Source organism: Aulonocara sp. 'chitande type north' Nkhata Bay, linkage group LG4 (assembly GCF_057382095.1).
Source record: "Aulonocara sp. 'chitande type north' Nkhata Bay isolate Kocher_YH1m ecotype deep benthic linkage group LG4, A_spYH_male_GT1.1, whole genome shotgun sequence".
NCBI lineage: Eukaryota > Metazoa > Chordata > Actinopteri > Cichliformes > Cichlidae > Aulonocara > Aulonocara sp. 'chitande type north' Nkhata Bay.
This window is the reverse complement of record NC_141347.1, coordinates 22,868,118-22,894,173: the sequence shown is the minus strand read 5'-3', so window position 1 is coordinate 22,894,173 and position 26,056 is coordinate 22,868,118. Positions and strand designations below refer to the sequence as shown.

The 26,056-nt window shown below is 38.8% G+C and overlaps 1 long non-coding RNA gene across 1 annotated transcript; it reads left to right on the top strand.

The window, feature by feature from the left end:
• The first annotated feature begins 2,503 nt into the window (after positions 1-2,503).
• LOC147332574 (uncharacterized) lies at positions 2,504-11,109 on the top strand. The gene is made up of 4 exons (XR_015128823.1): positions 2,504-2,627; positions 4,351-4,383; positions 9,823-9,982; positions 10,202-11,109. It is a non-coding gene; the product is annotated as an uncharacterized LOC147332574 (long non-coding RNA).
• Positions 11,110-26,056: the final 14,947 nt, after the last annotated feature.

The following is a 26,056-nucleotide window of genomic DNA, read 5'->3' as shown; positions in this document are numbered from 1 at the left end:
ATCCATATGGGTGGGCATCCAATGTAGGTCCTAGTTGGGTTAGTGATGGTAAATGTGTACATTGGTTCAAAATGGTAGCACATGCTTATGTGAGGATTCTTCTTCTGTGAAGAGCCTGAGAAAGTGTTATTTGAAAAAAGGAGGATTTATTCCAAACAAGCCCATCACAGATTGCACACAACCCAGGGAGTTCTGAAAGTCAAATTGTAAAAATAATCTCAAAAGAAAGTATGAACATAACTCTCTTTTATAACCTGCAGACGGCACCCATGTGGTACCATTCTCTAAGAAATCACCCTAACTTTAACATATTTGGCACAACCTCAGTCTATCACTTTTGCTACCCTTACGTACAGTCAGATGTTCTTGACCAGAGATGGGCAGTAACGCGTTACTTGTAACGCGTTACTGTAATCTGATTACTTTTTTCAAGTAACGAGTAAAGTAAGGGATTACTATTGCAAAATCGGTAATTAGATTACCGTTACTTTCCCGTAGGAACGCTGCGTTACTGCGTTACTAAAACCGTGATTTTTTTTTGCGAGAATGTCTCATGACAGTGACGTAAGCAAGTGCGACGTTGGTGACAGCAGCTGTGTGCAGATCAACAATGGATAATATATCGAGTGCGGGAGAGAGTATGAGCGTGCAGCGTTTAAAGTGTGGAAGTACTGACCTTACTTTGAGTTTGATTCCATAAAAAGTGACAAAAACATTAGCGTCCATCGTGCGTGGGAAGAAAACTTCTTTTTACAGCGAAAAAAACCCCTAAACTTCCAAGCAAGCACCGAGTAGCTACGACGTAATGGGAAATTCACAGAGAAACTCGCGCGGATTCTTCAACTGACCGCAGCACACCTACACCAGGGTAACCCTCCGCCTACCCTGCTCCTGCTTTACAGGTGAAAATAGAGCAACAGGACCGCTGAGTCTTTGACTTTATTTATTTTCTGCTGTGTTTTACTTGCATCTATTTGAAAGAGTGAGTGAAAACACAAAAAATATTTTATTTTATGTGCTGGAATGTGTAGAAAATAGGTTTAAATGTTAAACTAATTTATTCAAGTCAGAGAATGTTGCATATAATTAAATGTTTTGCTTGATGCATAAAGTTAAAAGATTAAAACTGATAAAACAAGTTAAAAAAAGAGACTTTTCCATTTGATTACATTTTGTATGATGGATTATGTAGAAAAAGTAGAATTGGGCTGAAAGATCTATCACTTTATCACCTCTTCAGGTTGTAAATCGTGTTTTTAAAAAGTAACTAAGTAACTAAGTAATTAATTACTTTTGAAAATAAGTAATCAGTAAAGTAACGGGATTACTTTTTGGGGGGAGTAATCAGTAATTAATTACTGATTACTTTTTTCAAGTAACTTGACCAACACTGTTCTTGACCCTTCATTTTTGACCCTCTCAGTATTTAGCCTTGGCTAGCAAATGTACTCAAAGTCCACATTGAGACCTCAAGATGTTATGTGTTATCAGACACTACAACCCAGCTGTCAAGTGAGACTATAGGAACTTTGGTGTTTTTGAACATTCAATGTTACTCAAAACACTCTGCACACTATTCCAAATAACTGGTTTGAAACTGGTTACTTTTTAATTTTAGATTTCATTTTATGTACTTAATGTGAACTCTGCATGGTAGGCTGCATGGTGAGGCTCAGATAAGATAAAATAAGGACTTCATGATTCTTCTTAGGTAAATTCACTTGTCACAGCAGCAATAATAAGTGATTAAAACGGACACAAGAGTAGAAAAAAAGAAAAGCAAAAAATACGAATAAAAAACCTAAGATAAAAGTGAATTACACAGACAAAATCCAGATTTGGCATTTGCAAATTAAGGATTACTGGTTGTTCAAACAATTAAGACTATTTACTTGAGCAAACATGCAGTTGAGGATTTTTAGTAGATCAGACACACTCTACTGTATTAGAGAAAAGACAGTTAGTTACATGGAAGATGGAAGTTTTGGTTAATCAGATCCAGTAAAGCTCCTGAAGCATATTACCGATCTGTTAAAATGTTACTCTTCAAACTTGTGCCCTCAAATTATATAACCAGAAATAATTTATATTTTCTTTGAACTAGTGGAAAGGAGAGGGAATGGGGTCTTTCAAGCAGTCACACTTCAACTGTGAAACTCCCTTGTCCTTATGGTGTATTGACACTATTGAAACTTTTCAAAACCAGTCTAATGTTAGAAGAGCTTTTAGGTAAACTGTTATTCTTCTTCTTATCATTATTATATTTTTATTAATTATATTTTTATTATGATGTTGATTTGGGTGACACTTTTTGATAAATATCATATATTACTTTTTAAAACATATTAACCATCCCTATGCTTAAAAAACTTTTAAAAATAAAATTGTTCTTTTAAACTTGTGCATTGTTTGACTTTTAAAATTTTTGTATCAGGTGTAAAACGACTTTTTAAATAAAGTTGTTTTTAATGTGAGCAGCTCCTATTGGCTCGTTTAAAAAGAGGGAGCAGATTGCACCGCCTAGCGTCTAGTCTTCGCGGTCTTTCGTCTGTTGCGCCTTTTCTCTCCCTGGTGTTTAAGAACGTGGAGGACAAAAGGATACCAAAGAATCGAAAACTATGACAAAGGTAAATACTTAAAGTTTGATACGTTTTCATCAATGGTTATTTTAGTAACTTTCTATAGTCGTCCTAAACGGTATAAGGGGGAGAAGCATAACATCTTTAGCTAGCAGGTAGAACTGGGTTAATTTACTGCATTGTCTTTGGCAAACATAATTTAAAGTTAATTAAAAAACTCTTACTGCCTATATTCTACTCAATAAAGTTCATCTTATCTTATTCTGTTTTCATTGCACCATTCTCTCTATACAGTTTTTGAATTTACACACTATAACGTACACGGCAGTTTTTTTCTGTGCTTCTGCAACTGTTTCTTGGGTTTTCCTATAAGGTTTTTGTAATTAATTTAAAAAATTTATATTATTTTTTTGGCTTTAGTGGATTCCTGCTCAGCTAACTCGGCCATTATGCACTACCCAGTAAACAAAATGGCTGAACAGTATCTTAAATGTCTGAACATGAGCTAGTCATACCATGTTACGTAATATTCATGTGCAGTGTAGCAAGGTGATTGTTTAAATTACAGGAGTAGATGCCTGCAGCTGAAACGGTTTTCTGATCTGAATACGGTAATGTTACCAGATATGCATTGTACTATGGGAAAACGGTGGTGGATCAGTGTGTAAAAAGCCCCCAAAAGAAACACACAGCGTCTTTAGCTCAAACACTGTCTGATCACTCTCTTAGATACTGTGCTGTTCCATCTAGTTATTGGTTACTGAGAAATGTTAGGTCATTAATTAATTAAGAGAGTGCAGCTGTTCAGATCAGATGGTGAAGTAGGAAAATGCAGAACATGTTATTATAGCTGAATGCTGTGCAAAATACTAGTAATAAATCTAACTCCCATTTATGGCTTTTACTACTGTGGGGCTAAATAAAAAATTACAGACATAATGAAATCTGCTACAATTACAAAGCTTAAGTTTAAAACAATTATTATATATTAAGCATTTTTTTGCTCTTTTTTTTTTAAATTCTTTTTGCTAATAATGGACTCAATTTTATTATCAACTTCAAAGACCTATTAAACTTTTAAACCATTAAATCCAGGAAATTAGATGCCCGTAAATGTACGAGACCCTCTTTATGTCTAGTATCCCCAAATATTTAATAATCCTTTCTAAAAGTACACAAATTTTGTTCTTTTCAATTAAATATTGCATGTTCAATGTATTCTTGAGCAGGTAAAAATTCCACTAAATTAGTTTTTGCATATTTTTAAGTATAATCAAATTTTTATAGTTTGCGAGTACTTTTAATTTGGAGATTTTGCCACTTGATTTGAAGTTTGGATAGTGCTTTATAGTAATTTGTAAATGTTTTGAACTCATCTGGCTTCTTAATAATTTAATAAAAAATTAACAAGCCATGTAATAATTTGAAAACCACTAGGGACCACTTATAAAAAAGTAATTCCTTTTTTACTTAAAGGAATTTAGGATTTATGTCTGTCAAGTCATTTGTTCTGGCATAAGTCACCATTTTGATATATCTTCCTGTGACTTTAAAGTCTGTCAGCTAGTTAGATACATTTTTGCACTGCTAGTGTTTGCTGCTTGAATTAGTCAGTTTATCATATAAACACATGCAGTGCCTTTCAAACTTTTAATTACACTGTTCATTTTGTGCATTAGTAAGAGAATCTTTTATATTGAATTATCCTGGGAAAAAACAAAAATGTTTGTATTTTCTCATGCACTTTCTTTCATTTCCTTATCACGTTTAGATTCTTCAAGATCACAAGCACCATCTTTGACATGTAAGTAACTTTCATATTATTTGTATTACTTATTATTATTATTATTATTATTATTTTTGAAAAGTGATGGTCTTTGGGGCATCCTTTTTTTTTTATTGGTATTAAGTATATATATTTATTTAGGCACAGGAGGCAATGATCTATTTTAAAATTTAACATTTATTTAATTTTCATCTTTTATGCTAACAATAATGCCAACAGTGTTCTCTTCACTTGACCCACAACTCTGACAGTTTTGGTCCTCTGCTCTCCTCACAATTGGCTGATTTCCATCTGAGCTGCTACTGTCAACTGCATTAAACTGATTTTACATTGCCTTGTTATTCTAATCTTTATCTGCGTTTTGGACTCCAAACATTCACACCTGCTGTTAGTAACCAGAGCTCACAAGAGTGTAAGGCGTGTAGTTCAATAAAGTGATCGATGTGTTCACTAGCTGATTTCAATAAACCGGTAACTTATCAAATCCATATTTTATAGGAAGTACATTACTGATAAAAGTGGTAATAAACACGGTAACCAATAAAAATTTAAATTTCCTGTTATAAAAAAAAATACTGCAGTGAGCTCGGTTTTCTAACACCAGGTGTGAACATCTACAGTCTTTAAGCGCTGGTAAAGATTTAAAAATAAAAGCATTCAATAACATAACATTAAACAGTAAATTAGTTTGATGGTGTTGACTGCAGCAGCTCAATGTTAATCAGCTGATGGTGATGGAAGCAGATGAGCGTTTTTCATCATGGTTGTTAGTGATGTGTTGGTCAAAACGAAACGGCTCTTTGAAGTGAACGACACAAGCGTGTTTTTTCTCTCTCTCTCACCCTCTCTCTCGCACTTTTTTTCCGCTTCACTCTGCACGCGAGCCTTGTGCTTTGCGCTGGGAAGAGGGGGGAGGGGCGGTTGTTACACACTCAGTAGCACAGTAACAGAGCAGGAGGGAGAGAGAAAGAGCCAGGGACAACAACGTCACATTAGAAAGGTATAGTAATCATCCACAACTATTTTCAATTGCGGATGATAAAGGATTCAGAAAGTTTATTCATGCAGGCCCATATGACAGAGAATGTGCATCTTCTGTTTGTTTTCATATTATAATTTATATTTAATTGTGTTGTGGTTTGCAGTGTTTTGTGTTGTTTCACTTTAAATTTGTTTAAAAGGAAAAAGCTGAAAATTTAAATAGTTAAAAGTTGAAATGTAAATAGTTGTTTTTTTTGTATTATATGATTTATTTATTACATTTTATGTGGAGAGAATAAATAAAAGTATATTTACGGTGGCTGCTAGAGACAAAGCACGTACAAACCCCAAAACACGTAAAAACTCCATAGCACGTACAAACTCCAAAGCACGTACAAAACACAACAGAAGTGCTCCAGGATGCTAGGCACAGTGTTGAGATTTTGTTACCTAGTGGCTACACAAGCCAGGAAGTACCAACGACTGGATTTGGTGTGTGGTAGTAACAGGTAAATGAACAGCTTTTGGAATTTTTTATGAATATATATGAGTGCTTGTGTATAAATACACAAAAAATACACATATGATTTCAATTGTGTAAATTAAGTGATCTAGATAGCTCTGTTTTGGAAGTTCAGTTGACGCTAGAAATGGGTTTTGGAGTTTGTACATGCTTTGTCTCTAGGGGCCACCATATATATTTATATATAAACATATATAAATAAAACCACGTTTCTTTTTTTACATTAGTAATTCCTTTTGTTCATAATTTTATATTGTTGTTAATAATAAATTAATTAAAGCAACAAAACAACCTGAAGAGCCGGTTGGGAGCCGGTTGGGAGCCGAAAGAGCCGGCTTTCTAAAAAGAGACGAAAATCCCATCACTAGTTGTGTAATATGCTGGTATTGATATGATCAAAAATGAACTGAGTTGTTTCGTATTCTATAGAAATTGTACATCTAATTAATAACAAGGCTTTCTGCTGATGTTATTAATTAAAAATTTATTGTTTTATTTTTAAGCAACAACTTTTTAGCATGCAATCAGTCCATGCTGTACAGGACAGATTTGTAAACTGTGCATACAAAAATAGACTATTTTACAAAATTGCTCTTTCAACAAATGTAAATCACAGCAGATTTTTTTTGTTGTAGGTGCACTGTCACAACTAGAAATGTGGGGGGAAGTCCTCAAAGTTGAAGGCAGAACAGGAAAATACATGGAAATAACAATTTTCCTTTAAATGGTAAATGGCCTGCATTTTTATAGCGCTTTTCTAGTCCCTAAGGACCCCAAAGCGCTTCACACTACATTCAGTCATTCACCCATTCACACACACAATCACACACTGGCGATGGCAAGCTACATTGTAGCCACAGCTGCCCTGGGGCGCACTGACAGAGCACATCAGTAAAGGTCGATCTGGATACTTGATAACTGTTGGTATAGGTATGACATGAATTTGAATCTCCATTATCACAGGTTTTAATTGGGAGGGAACATGCAGATATACAGGAGGACTATAAACAGCAATTCCTATTGCATACAACTGTTTTAGAAAATACCAACAACACTGTTAATTTATCACTTGCTGGTCTATAGACTTTACAGTGTGGATGGATGGAAAATCCATCTGGCTCCACTCTGGCTGAATTGGTGCTACAAACAACTCTGCGCTCGGCTTTCCTGGCTGTGTGTGGATTTATACTTACACATCCAAATTTTGACCCTATTTTTCTTCCTTTCAGCTGATTGGTCAATTTCATGTCAATCACCAATTAAACAATCCAATCAGAGAACATCTCCAGAAGTTGATTCTGTTCATCTGGACGTAGCATTTTCAGTGGGAGAAAATGCTGCAAGCGCTACGTCCAGATGAACAGAATCAACTTTTGGAGATTTACTTACCTGGATGATTGAGCATGCATCAAGACAATCAGAGAACAGATAGGTTTGGCTGTTGGAGGGCTGCATTACGGAGCTTCAGGTCCTGGAAGAATAAATTCCCTTTTACATACCAGACCAGCATTTTTCTTCATTAGCACGAAGGAAAACAGTCTGTGCGTGTCAGAGTTCTGTGGTTTTTGTGTCACAGGGCTTATAATATGTGTAAAAATCTGGCCAGGGACCATCACATCACACTGCTATCATATTTTTCTGTTGCTATCATGTTTCTTTTCTGAGATGTTGTTACTTTTATGACAGATGTAATGAGAAATCTTCCAGAAAGTTAAATTTTTTATTCTATTCAAATATTTGATTCTGATAACAGATAAAGATTTTTTTTTTTACTTTTGTTCTGCTATTTCATAGTTTATACAAATTTTGGCCAATTCCTATTTATTTTAACCCTTTAGCCCCCAAAAAGTCGCCAGCGACAGGTTTTTCCAAACCTGTCTCGTCAAACCTGAGCTCTGCCAGGGGCCCAACACGCCTGGACTTTTAGAAGAAAAGAGATGTCCGAAAATAAACCACAGGGTCAAATACTTAATTTTGTTCAGTGTTTTAGAGTTATTAATTTGAATTGACTAATTTAAATATTTTATTCATGTACATTTTGATTGCCTTTAGTAAAAATGGCAAAATTTCAATTTCTTTTTTCTTTCTGTTATTAATCCTTGATTACATTCATATAGTATACAGTAGAGATGGCACGATACCACTTTTTTATGTCCGATACCGATACCGATATCATAAATTTGGATATCTGCCGATACCGATATGAATCCGATATAGTGTTTTTTAATCAACAAAACTGTTTTTTAAAATATCTTGCTGCATTTTGCAAGTCTGCAAGTTCATACTCAAGTTTAAAACAACAACTACACTAAAGCTATTCTGTTATACCTGTATACAAAAAAAATATTTCATAGTTCAGCAATACTGATCAATCTAATAAACTTAGACCTACACCATCCTCCCTATTCTGGTATTTTAAAGAGTACTTAGCGTAAATATTAAGCAACCTAACTAATAGGGTTCCAACTCCCAGCAACAACAAAAATAAATAAATAAAAAATAGGGAACCACCCCTCACGCTCCACCTCATGATGCTTAATCAACGTAATCAACCTTAATTTGATGCAGTGTGAAAAAAAATGCACAGAAATCAATTATTTTTCAAGAAATATTAAATAGATTCAACATCTTTCTTCAACAAAATTGCAGACTGCACAGATGGTACCTTCCCAAAGGAAAATGTACTATAGCTTACTAGGGTATATATATTAGACTTAATAGTCACTATATACAGTAATTGACTTCTATTCATTTTACATCAAATTAAAACTTTGGGTGTCAGATAATTATTTATTAAAAGCTAGACATTTTAAATGAGAATAAGAAAGAAAAGTATGTCTTTGTGCCCCCTTTTCCCAGTTAATGCCCTATCGGCCCCCCTGGCTAAACTTTGCTAGATCCGCCCCTGCACAGTTACCAGCCGTCAGCTACGTAGAAAAAGATCCTGGTGTAGAAAGTAATATTAAATAAATTCTAACAACAGCTTATCAAGCTTAAACGTGCTGCTGTTGTTCAGCCGCTGGTTTGCTCTTTCTGGCGCAAAGTGGACCAAAAACAAACGAGAGACAGACTCGCGACAGAAAAGCCGATCAGCTGATCATTTAAGCAGTTTCATGATTGAAGTAGCAGCCGGAGAGCGAGAGGCAGTCGCTTGTTAAGCTTAACGCAGGAATGCTTTACAAACATTCAGAGATGGACTTACACACTTGCTTTACTTCTCTCGGGATAACTTTGTCGGAGATGAAATGCCGGGTTGCTAGCGAAGCTCCAAATGCTATCCAGACCACCGACAGGTCCCGCATGCCACAGCCGCTCTATCACGTGATGCATACTGCTCCGACGTTCTGAGGTGAGTTACGGCGTGTTGCAAGTTTTGTGAGGTGCTTTCGTGATATTTAATGGATCGGATTACATTTTTTATTTTTCTCCGATATCCGATCCAGTAATTTAGGTCAGTATCGGACCGATACCGATACGTAATATCGGATCGGTCCATCTCTAGTATACAGTAGAGGAAAAAACCTACCAGATCTACCAGTTATCCTGCGTAACATTAATGGGGATAAAGGGTTAAGGAAGCGCAATTAATTTTTTTAGTTTAGCTTGTGTTTACTACCATTTTTTTTTTATCACCACACAGTAAACATTAAGTAATATGTAAAGTGTCCATTTATCCTCCATTCCGGTCCATTATCTTAAGCTTAGGCTGCTGCCCCTCGACCCAATCCGGTACTAAGTAGAGAGGCCCAGACTTCGCTCTCTCCAGGCACTTGGCCCAGCTCTTCCGGGGGAATCCCAAGGCATTCCCAGGCCAGCCGAAAAACATAGTCCCTCCAGCATGTCCTGGGTGTTCTGGGTCTCTTCCTGGTGGGACGTGCCCAAAACACCTCACCAGGGAGGCATCCTAACCAGATGCCAGTATCTAATCTGTCCTTTTTGTATGTTCCCCTCAGGTTGCCATGGTAGCAGATACAGGGGAAACAAGTGTAGACGATGCCACAAGAAGGATGATGAAATTCCTCATATCACCTGAGCTGGCTGTGGAGTACAACATGCTTGGCCGACATGGGGAAAAAAAGTTCAGAGATTTGCGTCTTTTTAATGTTGTGTATGGTAAGTTAGTTTCACTTGAGACATTTGAACTTTAGAAAACTAAACTTTTTTAATAAAGTGTTTGAAAGTGTAACTGAGATTGGTTATCATGCAATTTGTATATATTTTTTGAGGCAATAAAGTGAAATAAACATTGTTCTTTGAAAATCATCACCAAATGAAGTAAGCTAAGATTAACTTTACTTTGGCTTGCCCGTTTTTCTTCTTCTTCATTTGCAGAGGCACTGAAGAATTATTTAACATCAAAAGTCAACTTGCAAGAAGCAGAGAAGGCTCTGTCCAAGTGGTTCAGTGGAGCTAAAGACAGAGGAGGACCGAGGGCTGCAAGGGTACAAAATAGACTTACGGCTCTGTAAAAAAACAAACCCTGCTGATTCAAGATAAGCTTTTGAATTTTCCATCTGACTTTTTCCCCATGTTGCTACAGTTCCAAATATCTAAGGAATTTTGCTGTAGTTTGACATTTCTAGTTTTTAAACGTTTACGCACTTTGGAATACAGTTACGTAAAATCACAGTTGTTGGACAAAATAAATGTGAAAAATGTTGTTTTGTGTACCCTCGTGATTTTTGAAATGGTTTTATTTACAAACTAGATTTTGTTTGCGGTCAGCTTTAATATATTTGGTGTCTTTGTGTCACAGAACCCGTATTAGCCGTCTGAAAAATTGATTTTGTGACTGTTTTACTACATGGGGCCCACTCAGTGCCAGAACTTAGTCAATTCAAACTAGAAATAAGATGCAAATACAGAACCCACTGCTAATGCCATTCCAACTTTTTAGCTCATGTTTTCCTCATGTTGTACCCACTAAGAACTTGAAAAATGGGGCCTAGGTGGGTTTCAGTGTACTTTGCCCAGTTGGGGTCCATTTAGTTCCCAGATTTTACCTATATAACACCGAGATGGGCTTATAAAATGGGGCCATTATGGAACCCGCGGACAATCCCACTTAAAACCCACTTTTTAGCCTATGTGGTACTCACATGGTACCCACAAAACAACTTGAAAGGTGGGGCCTGGGTGGGTTTCTTTGTACTTTGCCCAGTTGGGGTCCATTTAGTTCCCAGATTATACCAATATAACACCGAGATGGGCTTATAAAATGGGGCCATTATGGAACCTGCGGACAATCCCACTTAAAACCCACTTTTTAGCCTATGTGGTACTCACATGGTACCCACAAAACAACTTGAAAGGTGGGGCCCGGGTGGGTTTCTGTGTACTTTGCCTAGTTGGGGCCCATTTAGTTCCCAGATTTTACCAATATAACACCGAGATGGGCTTATAAAATGGGGCCATTACGGAACCCGTGGACAATCCCACTTAAAACCCACTTTTTAGCCTATGTGGTGCCCACATGGTACCCACAAAAACTTGAAAGATGGGGCCTAGGTGGGTTTCTGTGTACTTTGCCCAGTTGGGGTCCATCTAGTTCCCAGATTTTACCAATATAATACCGAGATGGGCTTATTAAATGGGGCCATTATGGAACCTGCGGACAATCCCACTTAAAACCCACTTTTTAGCCTATGTGGTGCCCACATGGTACCCACAAAAAACTTGAAAGATGGGGCCCAGGTGGGTTTCTGTGTACTTTGCCCAGTTGGGGCACATTTAGTTCCCAGATTTTACCAATATAACACCGAGATGGGCTTATAAAATGGGGCCATTATGGAACCTGCGGACAATCCCACTTAAAACCCACTTTTTAGCCTATGTGGTGCCTACATGGTACCCACAAAAACTTGAAAGATGGGGCCCAGGTGGGTTTCTGTGTACTTTTCCCAGTTGGGGCCCATTTAGTTCCCAGATTTTCCTAACATAACACCGAGATGGGCATTTAATATGGGGCCATTACGGAACCCGCGGACAATCCTATATGGGGCCCATTTTTCAGCCCATTTCCAAACCATATGGGCCCCACATATAAATGTTGGCTGGGCTGTTCTCTCTGTTGAGGTCAGGAAAGCGATTCCGCTCCCTGAAGACCAACACAGAGAGACTGAGGAGGAGCTTCTTCCCGCAGGCGATACAGTCTCTCAATCACACCACCACATAGTACTGACCCACACATATGGTTTTTACACACACACTGGACATTTGTTTACACTAGTGGCCACTGCACAACTACACCGCGTGGTCATCAAATCAAATCACTCACTTAAATAAATCACTTTTAAGCATATTTGCACTGCACAAGACACTTAAATATGTGGATTGCACAACCCTGGACATTACATTTCTTTCATTACCATTTATTACTCGTACAGCTGCTCTTATTGTTCTGTATTTCTTCATATATTCTTTTATATTTTCTATATTGTGTATTTTGTTGTACAGTTATTTTATTTTTAACTTTAATTTTTATATTTTATTTTATTCTTTCCTAGTTAAATTTACCCTTCATTTTAATTTTCATATGTATTTTCTATCCTATTCATAGTCTTTTATTTTAGGTCACGAGCAGTTGCATTTCACTGCATATCGTATTGTGTATGACTGTGTATGTGACAAATAAAATTTGAATTTGACAGTCTCAATGGAGGATTTTGAAGGACATCTACCAATTCGGAACCACAATAACTTTTCTGGCTGATTGGAGCTGGCTCGGACCTGGCTTATCGAAGAACAAGAAGCAGCTACAGCTGTTCAAAATCCCACAAGGCCGGCCGACATGATAGACGATGGGCAGGGCTTTGCCCTAAAGGCTTTTTATATAGTGTCCTGGCACACTGGCCCAGGTGTTGCCAGTGTCACTGATTGTAAATGGGAACTCCACCTCTTCAATGCCTGCAAACAAGACACACATGAGCCAAAAGGAAGGCAGGGTGCAGTGGGTCGTCACAGTGGGAATACACAGCAGTAAAAACACTGTAAGTTAAAACAAGGATTTGATCAGTTTGATCTCCTCACTGATAAAATCCATCAAATATGATTAAACGTTCTCGAGTTAACAGGAAGTGAAAAAGCTATTCCAAAATAGTTATAGAATCCGGTTGTGCCCTCTTGCACCTGAAGCTGCTGATATAGTAATAATTTTCAATGTGTATGCACTAGCAGTAACAAGAAAACATGTATCATGAGGATTGATAAGTATATCAATAGAGAGTGTGATAATGGCCTAATCATCCTTGCATAAAAAAAGCAAAAAAAAAGGAAACGTCTTCTCAGATGGTCATGTGCAGGGAGGCATTGTTAAGAGCAAATAGCTAAAGGACGTGGTGTAGTACACATGGAAGGTCTGATAAAAGTAGAAAATAATTCAGATTCCTTGTCTGTCCGTTCGACAATCGCACCACTTGTGGGAGTAGCTTAAGACCATTCTCTGCACTCAACAGAGCAAAGCTGTGGAGTCCGACTGCCAAGGTCAAGCTGTCTGCTCATAGTTCTCATCACTGCCTCCCTTGTCTCAACAGAAAATAAATCAATTATGTTCCAAAATTAAGAGGCAGGAGCCAAATATAATCTGCACTAGTGTTTAAAGGTTTATGAAAAGGGCTGGGTGTTTTGTGCATTCTTGTGATTTTGCAGAGCTACTTAGGGAAATCTTCCATATAGGTCAATCTCCAATTGCACATAATTTGAGTGCTGGCCATTTCTGTGTGAAGTTTGGACACTCTTCCCATTTTCACAGGGGTTTCCCTCTGAAGACTCCACCTTCCTCCCACAATCCAAAGATGTGACAGACACTTCACATTTCAAATTGAGCATTTTAATGAATTAGAGAATATTTCAGAGATCAGGAATATTTATGGACCCCTTACTCATTTAGATAGATGAATTAATCATTTAACTCACAAAATCTCATAAAACAACCAGCAACACATCAAACATCTTTAAGCAATAGTCCCAATAATGTCCGGTTAAACTCTCTCGATGTACAAAATGTTAGCTTGTTGTTAACTTTGATGTGAAAACCGCCTCAGCTAATGATGTTGACAGTAGTGATGGGACGTTCTGTATCGAGGCTTCGGAGAGTGTGTCGAGTAATGGAGGGGGCGTTTCCGCGAAGCGCGTATCGAGGCTTGCTTCATTTATGGGAGGAGCTGAAAATGATGACGTCCGAAGCCTCGCTGCCCGGCTGTACCACGTGACTGGTTCATGAAGCGGTTCGAACTTTGCCGCAAATAATCATTTTCCATACTGCCAGCATAAATATACACAGTATACTGCCATCACTACACTATAGGTGTTTTACACACTCCTTTTGTTGTTGACATTTACAGGCTGTGTGCAAAATGCCACACTCTTCAAATTCATGCCAGCTATTATTTTTACGTCCAGTAGGTGTCCTGCTAGAGCAAATGAAGCTTCATGAAGCTTCGCGTTGGGGTGAACCAATTGGATGAAAAGCTTCAGTGCTTCATGGGGCTTCATCTGCCCATCACTAGTTGACAGAGCTGATTGTGCGCTAGCAGGTGAAAGAAGAGCAAAGAGAGTAAAGACACACACACGCAAACACACAGACACATTCCTGTGGGATTAGTCAAAAGATTATGAGCACAAGTGTTTCCCATTCAAACAGGCTCGAGAACAGGAAAAGCATCGGCCTGGCTTTTGGTTATAGCTTAATATTTAAACTGGGTGCACGTGTTAAGTGACGGCTGTGTGCAAACAGGAATAGGACCCAAGGTGCAGACTCCAGAAACAAACTTAAACCGAAACAGCTTTAATATTGAACTCAAACATAACATAACTGGAAAAAAGTCAAAATAAACGAACACCGGCGGACTGACAAAACACACAGCAAAATAAACGGTAGATCACAACACGGACACAGAGAAACACAGGGCTTAAATACACAGAGGGAGCAATCAGGGAATGAGTAACAGGAGGGAAACACAGCTGGGACAAATCAGAACTGACGAGACCAAAGAAGCGTAAACTGAACACACTGAGATAAGACAGAGACCTTCAAAGTAAAACAGGAAACACATAACACAGACTGAACAAAGACACAGACTCACATGCAGGCACTACAGAGGGAACAGAGACGTGGGACCAGGGCAGACACAGACACTGACTGGACACGGGGATATAGGAACTAAGGATACACAGAGACGCGAACTAGACAAGGGGATACAGGTGACAGGGGAGACAGAACAACTAGAGAAGACAGACATAAACCATAAGACAGAACTCAAAGAAACCAAAGACTAGAAAGTATAAATAATATAATAAACTCAAAAACCCTGGGTCAACGACCCAGGCATCCTAACAGCACGATGGATTGAAAGTGAGAGTATCAGTCATTGCTGTATTAATAAGGCTCGGTAAGTCGGACAGATCTAGGTTGGCTGTACCCACACACAGCATAACACAAACACACTCGCTCAGCCTCCTCTCATGTGTGTCTTTCTGTCTGTCTGATCTCTGTAAGGTAACTGGTCACTGAGGCAAGATTTATAGCTAATCAGTCTGTATTGGCAGCAGTCTGCCATGGGCTGAGCCAACTTTAGAACATGGGGGAGGAAAAGAAAACAAGGCAAGATGGGGGAGATTAAAAAGGAAAGAGTAATGCACAAATAAGGAAACGATAGCGTAAATAAAGGTAAAGATCGAAACAGAGCTGAAATGCCTGATTTAAAGAGATAAAGAAAGAAGAGGAGGATGCGGGATAGGTGATTTGGAGGGGAAACTGGAGCTATTGATCTCTCACAGTACTCACATATGCAATTCAAATCACAGCAAATATATTCCTTTCACAATACTTATCTTGCTCAGTATGTCTTTGCATTCATGTATGTTCAGCAGTGAGAAAGAGAGATTAAAGGCAGGTTAATTTGTACATGTCTTCATGTGAGGGAAGCCAGCGCATTTCCTCATTTCCAAACTCTAATCATTCTCCTAAAAGATATTGGTGCATGCTGATAGGTCTGGTTATCTGTGTGAGAATGTGACCAAAGCTTTTATCAAGGTGAGCACAATTGGTGTATTTATTTATATATTCTTTATATCATTATTTTAAACTGAAAAAACTCTAAAAATAGGACTAATAATAAGTAAATAAGACTAAATATAGTGTGTACTTTTGTATACAATTTTACAGTAATGAATTAAAGAAACATAGCAGCAGTTATGACATGAGTGAACCACAACCATAAAGTAAAGAAACAAATAAGAAGCTTTTTTTTGTCTCCATGTGTCTCTCCATAAAACACCCTCACACACACACACACACACACACACACACACACACACACACACACACACACACACACACACACACACACACACACACAGTCACTTGTCTTGCTTAACCATGCTACATTTCCACACAATTTCTCAAGCAGTGTAAGAACAACAGCCTAGCCACCAAATACTATCTGCTTCTATAACTGTGCTACTATCATGGCTTTTGTTGTCCATGTCCTGTGCTTTCATCTCGAGTACCGTTCTGTAACGCCACCTCAGCAGGCCAGTCTGCACCATCTGACTAAACTGCAACCGCGCAGTCACAGATGGATTCTTCTTAAGCCCTACAGAACAGCCTTCAACTGCCAGCTATCAGCTTCCATCACCACATAACCACAAAGTAACCACTGACAGTGAGAGAGAGATGTGGGCAAAATGGGGAGGATGCAGAAGTGAGAGAGAAAAAGGTGCAGAATGAGAGGAGGTAAGAAAGGTCAGAAAAAATTAGAAACAAGTGCAAAGTGTCCAGATCAGATTTTTCCCTCTCTTGTGCTTTCTCTCCTTTTTAAATCCACACTCTCTCTTTAAATGTCTGCTTCCTCTCCTTTAAACCCAAACGCACTACTGCCACGGTAAAAAGACAGAGCGAGCCCCGGAGAGCAGCGCCATCATCCCCATCGAAACAGCCAAACAGCCAGGCAATTTGCTAATGAACTTCTTAATGACTGCTAATTAAAACCCATTTAATTCAGAAACACTTATCAAGCTCTAAGGAAAAAAAAGCATGCAAAAATTTCCCAGGAAGACAAGCAGAGTTATGGCCACCTTTGGTATTTGTCAAAGCCTTCCTACTCCTTCCCCTCCTGTTTTGCCCTCCTGTCTGTCTCTGTCACTCTGTCCTGCCGGCTCGATTGCCTCTAATGGACGTGCTTTATCTAGGCTGACCTAACCATTGTCAAAGGGAGCAGAATTTGTGAGCTTTTAGAGTGGGCACACTCAATGAGCTAGGGGGTTGGGGGCAGTCACGACTGGGAGTAAGTGGCGGGTGCAAGCAGGTGGGACGTTGCTTGGCAAGAATCCATCCATGCAATCTCCAGGCCACTTCGTTAGCCACCTCGTACACATCTACACGTTTCTCCCCTCTGTTCTCAGCTATGCAAATAGGATGCCAGCTAAATACTTAATGAGAAGTGAGATATGAGTATTTGAACCATCTGTGGAATGCAGAGAACTAACTGCTAAAATGCAAATGCATCTTATTGTAGCCACTGAAGATTCAAGGAAACTTTTTTTTTTTATTAGAAAACTTTCTAAAATAAATTCTTCTTTTTCTCTTCACTGTGTTCATTCCTCACACACACAGAAAAGATGGGTAGATACATTGAGAGAAGCTGCAATTGACAAAGGGAAAACAAAACTGAGAGAAAGTTAGAGATAGAGCGAGCCAGAGGGAGTGTGTCCCCTCAGCCCTGGAGGAGAAACCAGAAAGGGCCACTTTAAAAATCGCTTAACACGCTCCACACAAAAGACAGCTCAGGAAACTTGAGCCGTGTTTGATTTGAGTGTCAGGGTGGGAGGTACCAATCTGCAGACATGTCGGGCACAGGTGGTGAAACAATCAAACAGCCCTAAACTTATATCACCCACGGAGATACAAAAAGCTCGGTCACATGCACAAACACAAAAATACTTAGGCACAGTTTTTTTCTGAATAAAATAAATCCCACTAGTTAACATGTTAACATGATTGATGGGCTATGATTCTGCAGGGAGCGTGGAACGTCTGTCTGCACTGAAGCTGTCCTGCTGCTGCCTGCACACAGACTGACACACAAAGAAAGATTCAGGGAATGAAACAGAGAGAGAGAGGGTGGGGGTGGGGGGGAGGGAATGGAATGGAAATATGAACCATTTCAGACTTTCACAGGAAATCTAAAAAAGAACCCCAAAAAGTGGATCTATGACCATGTGAGGGCTCAATCACACTTTCAGACTCCTGATGTGTTTGCTCCTTCCTTACAATGTTTTTGAAAATGAAGGGTGACATCACACATGATACGAAACTTCAATTTCGACTGCACAATCCCATGTGCGGCAGTACAGATAAACTGCTATTTGAGAAGCATGAGAAAAAGAGTGAAATTTCAGCAAAGTAATCTGATATGGGGAGGTAAAGTATGATGCAGCATTGTTCACCGCAAGGATGTGGCATGGGGAACATAACACAAGGCAATCAGAATTTAATCTCTATACAAGAGAACTCAAACACTGAGACAACTGACCTGATTAAAACACACACACACACACACACCTACACAATCGGTAAAGAAATATACTTGTCTAACCCAACAACAGAATAATGAGGTACCATCCTTAAGATCACAGCTTTTACTTTTCATGTATTTAGGGGTACATTTCGTTCTGCTCAAAATATTTAACTAAATTTAAATATGATTTTCACAAAGACTTGACACTTAACCAAAGACACAATGCCTAAGATGAGTAAGTAACAGACACTAAACCAACTTAATTTCCAGTTGACCGGAGAGGTTCACTGCATTTCGTCTTCCACGATGAAAAAGTGAATAAATTTCTTCATAAGTAGTACGGTGCGGCATACTAGTACAAATATTAGGTTGTCCAGAACATGCATTTGCCAGGTTGGTAATTAGCTCCTCATTACTTAGAATTTGAGCCACAAGATTCCGTGCGGACTGGCTCATAGTGCCATTCCTCACAGGTACAAACAAGGAAAACACTAGATGGCGCAAGCGCCTCCTTGACATCAAGTTTCATTCCATACATTCAGAAGATCATTCTATATATTCAAGTTTCATTCTATATATTCAGAATTTGATTGCAGTATATATATAATATTTTCCTAAATGGCATTACAGATAGATAGATAGATAGATAGATAGATAGATAGATAGATAGATAGATAGATAGATAGATAGATAGATAGATAGATAGATAGATAGATAGATAGATAGATAGATAGATAGATAGATAGATAGATATTATGTAGGAGTATTTCAGTAAGTGTCATAGTAATCCAGAAGTTAATAAATGTGCAAATCATAGGGTATTAAAATAAGTTTTCTGCTTGTAACAGCATATGGTAAATTTGGTACAGGATGTGCTCAGGATGTGAAACTCATGATCATGGGCCTTATAGCGGGAACAACAGGAAACAGCTCAGGGTGTAAGTGAGATATATACATACATACTTGTCTAAATGGCAATAACCCACCAACAGAATAATGAGGTACCATCCTTAAGATTGTAATTGATATTTAACAAAAAAGATACAAATCAAGAATGTTTGTGATAATGGAAAAAAATTTCATTGAGTAATATAATACATACATAGTAATCCAGAAGTTAATAAATGTGCAAATCATAGGGTATTAAAAGAAGTTTTCTGCTTGTAACAGCATATGGTAAATTTGGTACAGGATGTGCTCAGGATGTGAAACTCATGATCATGGGCCTTATAACGAAAACAACAGGAGACAGCTCAGGGTGTAAGTGAGATGTATACATACGTACACACACACACACACACACACACATATATATATACACTCAACAAAAATATAAACGCAACACCTTTGTTACTGCTCCCATTCCCCATGGGATGGACGTAGAGACCTAAAATTCATTCCAGATACACAATATAACCATCCCTCCCAAACAGTGGTCACAAATCAGTCCAAATGTGTGGTAGTGGGCACATCTGCTATATTGAGATAATCCATCCCACCTCACAGGTGTGCCACATCAGGATGCTGATCTGACATCATGAGTAGTGCACAGGTGTACCTCAGACTGCCCACAACAAAAGGCCACCCTGGAATGTGCAGTTTTTTGCGCTATTGGGGGTCTGGGGACCCAGAACCGGTCAGTATCTGGTGTGACCACCATTTGCCTCATGCAGTGCAACACATCGTCGCATGGAGTCTATCAGATTATCAATTGTGGCCTGTGGAATGTTGGTCCACTCCACTTCAATGGCTGTGCGAGGTTGTTGGATATTCGTGGGAACTGGTACACGCTGTCGTATACGCCGGTCAAGCACATCCCGAACATGCTCAATGGGTGACATGTCCGGTGAGTATGCTGGCCATGCAAGAACTGGGACATTCTCAGCTGCCATCTGCCCTGAACAATGTGAACCATGATTCATCCGTGAAGCGCACACCTCTCCAACGTGCCAGACGCCATCGAATGTGAGCATTTGCCCACACAAGTCTGTTACGGCGACGAGCTGGAGTCAGGTCAAGACCCCAATGAGGACGACGGGCATGCAGTTGAGCGTCCCTGAGACGGTTTCTGACAGTTTGTGCAGAAATTGTTTGGTTGTGCAAACCAATTGTTCCAGCAGCTGTCTGGGTGGCTGGTCTCAGACGATCTTGGAGGTGAACCTGCTGGATGTGGAGGTCCTGGGCTGGTGTGGTTACACGAGGTCTGCGGTTGTGAGGCCGGTTGGATGTGCTGCCATATTCTCTGAAACGCCTGTGGAGACGGCTTATGGTTGAGAAATGAACATTCAATGCACGGGCGACAGATCTGGTTGACATTCCTGCTGTCAGCATGCCAATTGCACGCTCCCTCATTGCTTGTGGCATCTGTGGCATTTTGCTGTGAGACAAAACTGCACATTCCAGGGTGGCCTTTTGTTGTGGGCAGTCTGAGGTACACCTGTGCACTACTCATGATGTCAGATCAGCATCCTGATGTGGCACACCTGTGAGGTGGGATGGATTATCTCAATATAGCAGATGTGCCCACTACCACACATTTGGACTGATTTGTGAATAGTGGGTGGACGTCCATCCCCCTAAAGCAACTGGGGTGCACCTGCCTTGACATAATAGTTCCACCTGAGGTGTTGCTCCATTTTTCTGTCCTTCTGTACAGTCCATGTGACAAAATAATATACTGCATAAATTGGTCATGTTTCCAAAGTCATTGTGAATATTCATAGTCACAGAAAATCACAAATAAACAAATTAAATAAATTACATTAAATGATTAACACAAAACTGGCCATGTATTTTGGGTGTGCCACATTTATCCTTATTCACCAAGAGAAATCTGATTGGAGCTTTATGTGTTAATGTAGATGTTGCTGTATTTAGTGGATAAGGCGTGCTGGACAACATGAGGGAGACTACTGAATTCCATGTGCACTAAAAGAAGGACATGTTTGAAGAGGCAAAAAAAACACCATGTTGGCAGAGTTGCCTGATTTGATGGTTTGTCATGTTTTATAAAGAAATATTATCATTATTTTGTTACACATGTTCTTTTTAGCCACAATTTCACTTAAACCCATTTTACTCTGTGTTAGTGGAATAGGTCTATACGAAACTGTACGTTACTATTAATATTTCAGTATTCAGTATGAGAAGCTTCTAAATACACATCTGAAGAAGTCATGTTTGACTCAAAAGCAATATTTTGATCTATGATAAATGATTACAGTTTTAAATTAGGTACACATCCTGAAGTCGCCGGAGAAAACCATGATGGAATCCACTGAACATTCAAGGCTGAGGAGTGAGTGCTTACTCCCAGGTAAACAGAATAGTTTCCTGTGATTACAGTAGTTCCAGTTGTTTAATTATGCTTTCTTACTTTTCTCTTTCTCTTTAGAACTCCTTAAATCGTATGTTCCTGCCAGAGCATTAAGATCATCTACTCAGTTACTCTTGGTGCAGCCTAGATCTCGGCTGAAGTCTAGAGGTGACCGGGCGTTTGCCCTGGCTGCACCAGAGTTGTGGAATAACCTTCCGATTGTGATCCGGGCGTCTGATTCCATCCAATCTTTTAAATCACGGTTAAAAACCTATTTGTTTAATCTCGCCTTTCCTGCTTGTTAATGCTCGCACCTGACTTTTAGACTTACTCTATTTTTTCTTATACATATTTTTTTATGGCTTGTGCTTTTATTATGTTTTTATTTTGATATGCATTTTATATTACCCCTGTGTATTAGTGGCATTGACCTGTGAGTATATTTGATACTTTGCTAAAGCCTTATAATACTCGTGTTACTTCTCTGTCTCTTATGTTAAGCACTTTGGTATACCGCTGGTTTTTAAATGTGCTCTATAAATAAAGTTTGTTGTTGTTGTTATCATCATCCTTTGTTCCTATCATTGCTTTGTATTTTTTAGATTTTACATGCGTTACTGGGGTTATAAAAGCAAATACATGTAACAAATTGTAAGGAAGAATTTATGATCGATAAACAGGAAGAAAAAGTGCTGACTGCTAGTAACCAATGTGGTGGCAGATTTCTTTTCTCATATATTAATCACATATTTAATCATAGTACATAAGTTATAGTAATATCACTTTCTCACTTTACTATAGTAAGAGCACTCCTGTCACTAGTTTACATGCATGTGGAAAGTTAACACAGTGAGGCCGTTGTAATGTGAGACGTTAAACAGATAGTGAGACTCCTTCTGCTTATCAGGGATGTAAATCTTTAGGTGATGGGCAAACAGAAAACAAGGTCATAATTCTCTCTGTGAGGGAGAAGGTATAGCCCCCCGTGAGAGGGGGGGCTATACCAACGTGTACGAGTTTGTGGAATGTTCTTTGTCTGTGTGTCTGTATATAAGATGTAAGGGCGGTGGCCACAATTCAGAGATGGTCCTGGTGTTTCACTGGGATGCTCTCTCCACATTGCAATGTGTTTATTAAACCCACTTCAAATCAAGCTCACTGGGTGTGATGCAGGTTATTGTTAAATTTTGCACGACACCAACTAGTGGAAAGAGGGTGGGATTAAAAAAGCTTATGCTTATGCTATACTTTTTTTTCTTTTTTTTTAATAATCATTATTGTTTGGTTTTCCTTTTGTTTTGGAAAACTAAAATAAACCGACAATACAACACATTACAAATACCAGGAATGTCGAGCAGTTTCATTCATATGGACTTCGTTATCTTCTTATTATTTCCATCTGTCTCTCTCACTCTTATGAAACACCGGATCCGTTAGTGCTCTGGCGCTCAGCCTGGCGCACTGGACCGAACCAAATCATGAAATAAGGAGGGGGGGCAGTGTTAGACGCTGACTCGATTTCATTATTTGCTGCCAGAACAAAACGAAATTGACTCCTGTAACGCCCCCAACACGTACCTTATGAAACAAACATGCCTTTATTCTAATAGGTTAATAATATTTTTTAAAACTAAAAGTAATTGACGGTTTACTATTTTTCTAGCGCTCATGTTATCACTTTTCTCATCCTTATGACGCCTCTGTTTGTTAGTACGGAATGAAGCTTAGAAAACGGGACATAATTGTGCGATTTTATCACTATTTTGGCTATATACGTATATAAGACAGTGTTCTTATTTCTTGTCTTTTGTTTTTAATCTGTAATAATCTGTAAACTTGAATCCATTCGATTTGTTTGTCAGCAAACAAAACCGCTTTCTACATGCATCAACACCACTTCTTCATCTCCCCCACCCCCTTTTTTGTTTTCTCAGCTCTGCTTTTCCCTGCACACACACTTTACTCTGTCTAGGTTTAGCGTTGTGAGTAGTTTCAACTTTTAATCTAAATTGAATAAAAGTTGATCTGAATATAGAATCAGAGTCACTGCATTTAAGGAGCAGTTGATTACAAAGACCTCATTTTCAAGCAGTACTTTTAAAATTAAATATTACAGTTTATCTTTTAGTTTTAGTTTCTTGCATATGGATAATTTTGTGTGAAAAAATTGGGCCTAAGTAAGTGGCTGGAGAGATTTGAAGGTAAACTATTGAAATGCGTCCCTGATGGGTACAGATATTGATACTGCTGTGATATGTTAACTGTGAAACATAAAATCTTTTACTAAAAGTGCTGCAACATTGTTCTGCAGTCCAATGTAAACATTTTGTACATTCTCCAGAGCCGTGGGTTGTGCCAGGAAGTTGGGGGTGGGGAGGTTTAGGGTGTAAGAGATAAAATGTACATTGCATTCCTCTTGTCATGATCTAATACGCTCTATAAAGTCTGTGAACTAGCAAACCCAGCTGCACACAGCACAAGAATAAACAGTATAAACTGAAACTGATTGGTCTGCACAGCCAAGAAAATCATATCAGATCAAAAATAACTTTTTCATCCACAAAATGGGTGGAGGTGTTAGAACGGAAGAAAAAAGGATTGAACCAAAAGTGTCATATTAGCTGAACTGTTTATATTTGGTTTTTAAACTGTAAATATTTTTCTATCAAACTCAGCTTAAGTCTGAGAAAAAGTACTCTCCTCTCCCTCCGTTCTTAAAGTGCAAAAGTCTTTAAGTATTTTGTCAGAAAATTTTTTATTCTGTTTCCAGTGACATTATGTTCAGTTGAGGTGTTGCTGCCCATCTTAAATTGGGGTTTAGACAACTTGCCTCATTCACCCATTTACGCCCATTCATACAACCACTTTTTCTGTGCTCTTTACTTTAGACTTTCTGAATGCAGGATATTTTATTAAAGCTATTTAGCAGGAGCAAAGCAAAGGATGACTTAAATAATAATAATTAATGTGTCCTGTTTGGGTCATGGTCTGGCTGGCAGACCGTGGGGATATGGGGGAATGAGGACCCAAAACGCATGGTTCTGCGATGCAAACAGTGCACTTTATTTACAGTGAAGGTAACAGATGCACAATAAATCCCCTTTGCTCCCTAAACTCCCATGTGTGTTCCCCTCCGACGTCCGTGCTCGTGCTCCCGGCAGTTGTGTTTCTGCACACCCTGTGCGTGCTGCCCTTCTAGTCCCTCGTTCCACTTGGAGTCTTCGCTTAATGATCCCACGCCGGTGGGAGCTCCAACACTCTCCTAAGTAGCTCCCCCGACGAGCCCTGATCACCAACAGGTGTGTGGCAGGAACTTCAGGTGTGGCCAGTCCTCCTGCAGGGCCACACCCATCAGGCCTGCATGTGGCTGTTCTCCATCCTCCAGCCACACATGTACACACCCTGCCTCTACATATGAGTGGAACACCGAACACAGCATAGTGCAGAAAAACACACATCCCCAAATAACAACAACAACACTAATAATAATAACAATAATAATAATAATAATAATAATAATAATAATCCATCCTGCTCACGGACCCCCAAGTCCTCCAGAGCCGGGTCCGTGACAGTTTGTGTCCCACTGCTTATTTCACATCTCCCTCAGCAGCCTTTTCCAGCATTACTTTCAACAAAAGGTGAGCAGTTTGAATTTTTAATCTGAATTTAATATCAGTGTCTCTGATTTTATATGCATTAAAGTTGGTCACAAATGTCAAATCTGTAAAGCAGCACTGTCTGGTTAAATATTTCAATTTATCCTAACAAACTTGAAGCATTTTATTATAGTTTTTTTTAGTAGACAGACAAAGTAATTTTAAGCCTCAGTTTTGTACTATATAATGGCCGTTAAGCAAACGACAGGAGCTAGAAAGGTGGCTATCATCATCCATTTTCTGAGGAAACATGCTCAGATATATATATATAGTTAGCGCTTTATTATTTTTGGTTTATTATTTATCTTTTCCTTCCACTCTGTGACATTGAGAAGTACAGAATGTGAAATATTTATGTTCACTTGCAATAAACGACTGTTTTCAGAGGTATAACATTTAAAATACGTAACGCCGGTACATGTATTCTGTTACTCCCCAACACTGGTAATAAAGAAAACCAGAAACAATTTGGTGAATGCATTTAGGTTTTGGGAAGTTTTGCATTAGGGAGATTTGTGTATGAAAACCTGTAAATGGAAAGATGGCAGGATTTAATCTTTAGTTCAGTTTCATTTCCTTTTTATCAGAAACTGAAAGTGAGTCTTATTGTCGTACTCTTTCATTAAGAACATGACACTTTTTGCCTCCAGCAGGCTTCCTGACCTTGCTTTACGTGTGACTTTCCATAGCAGTT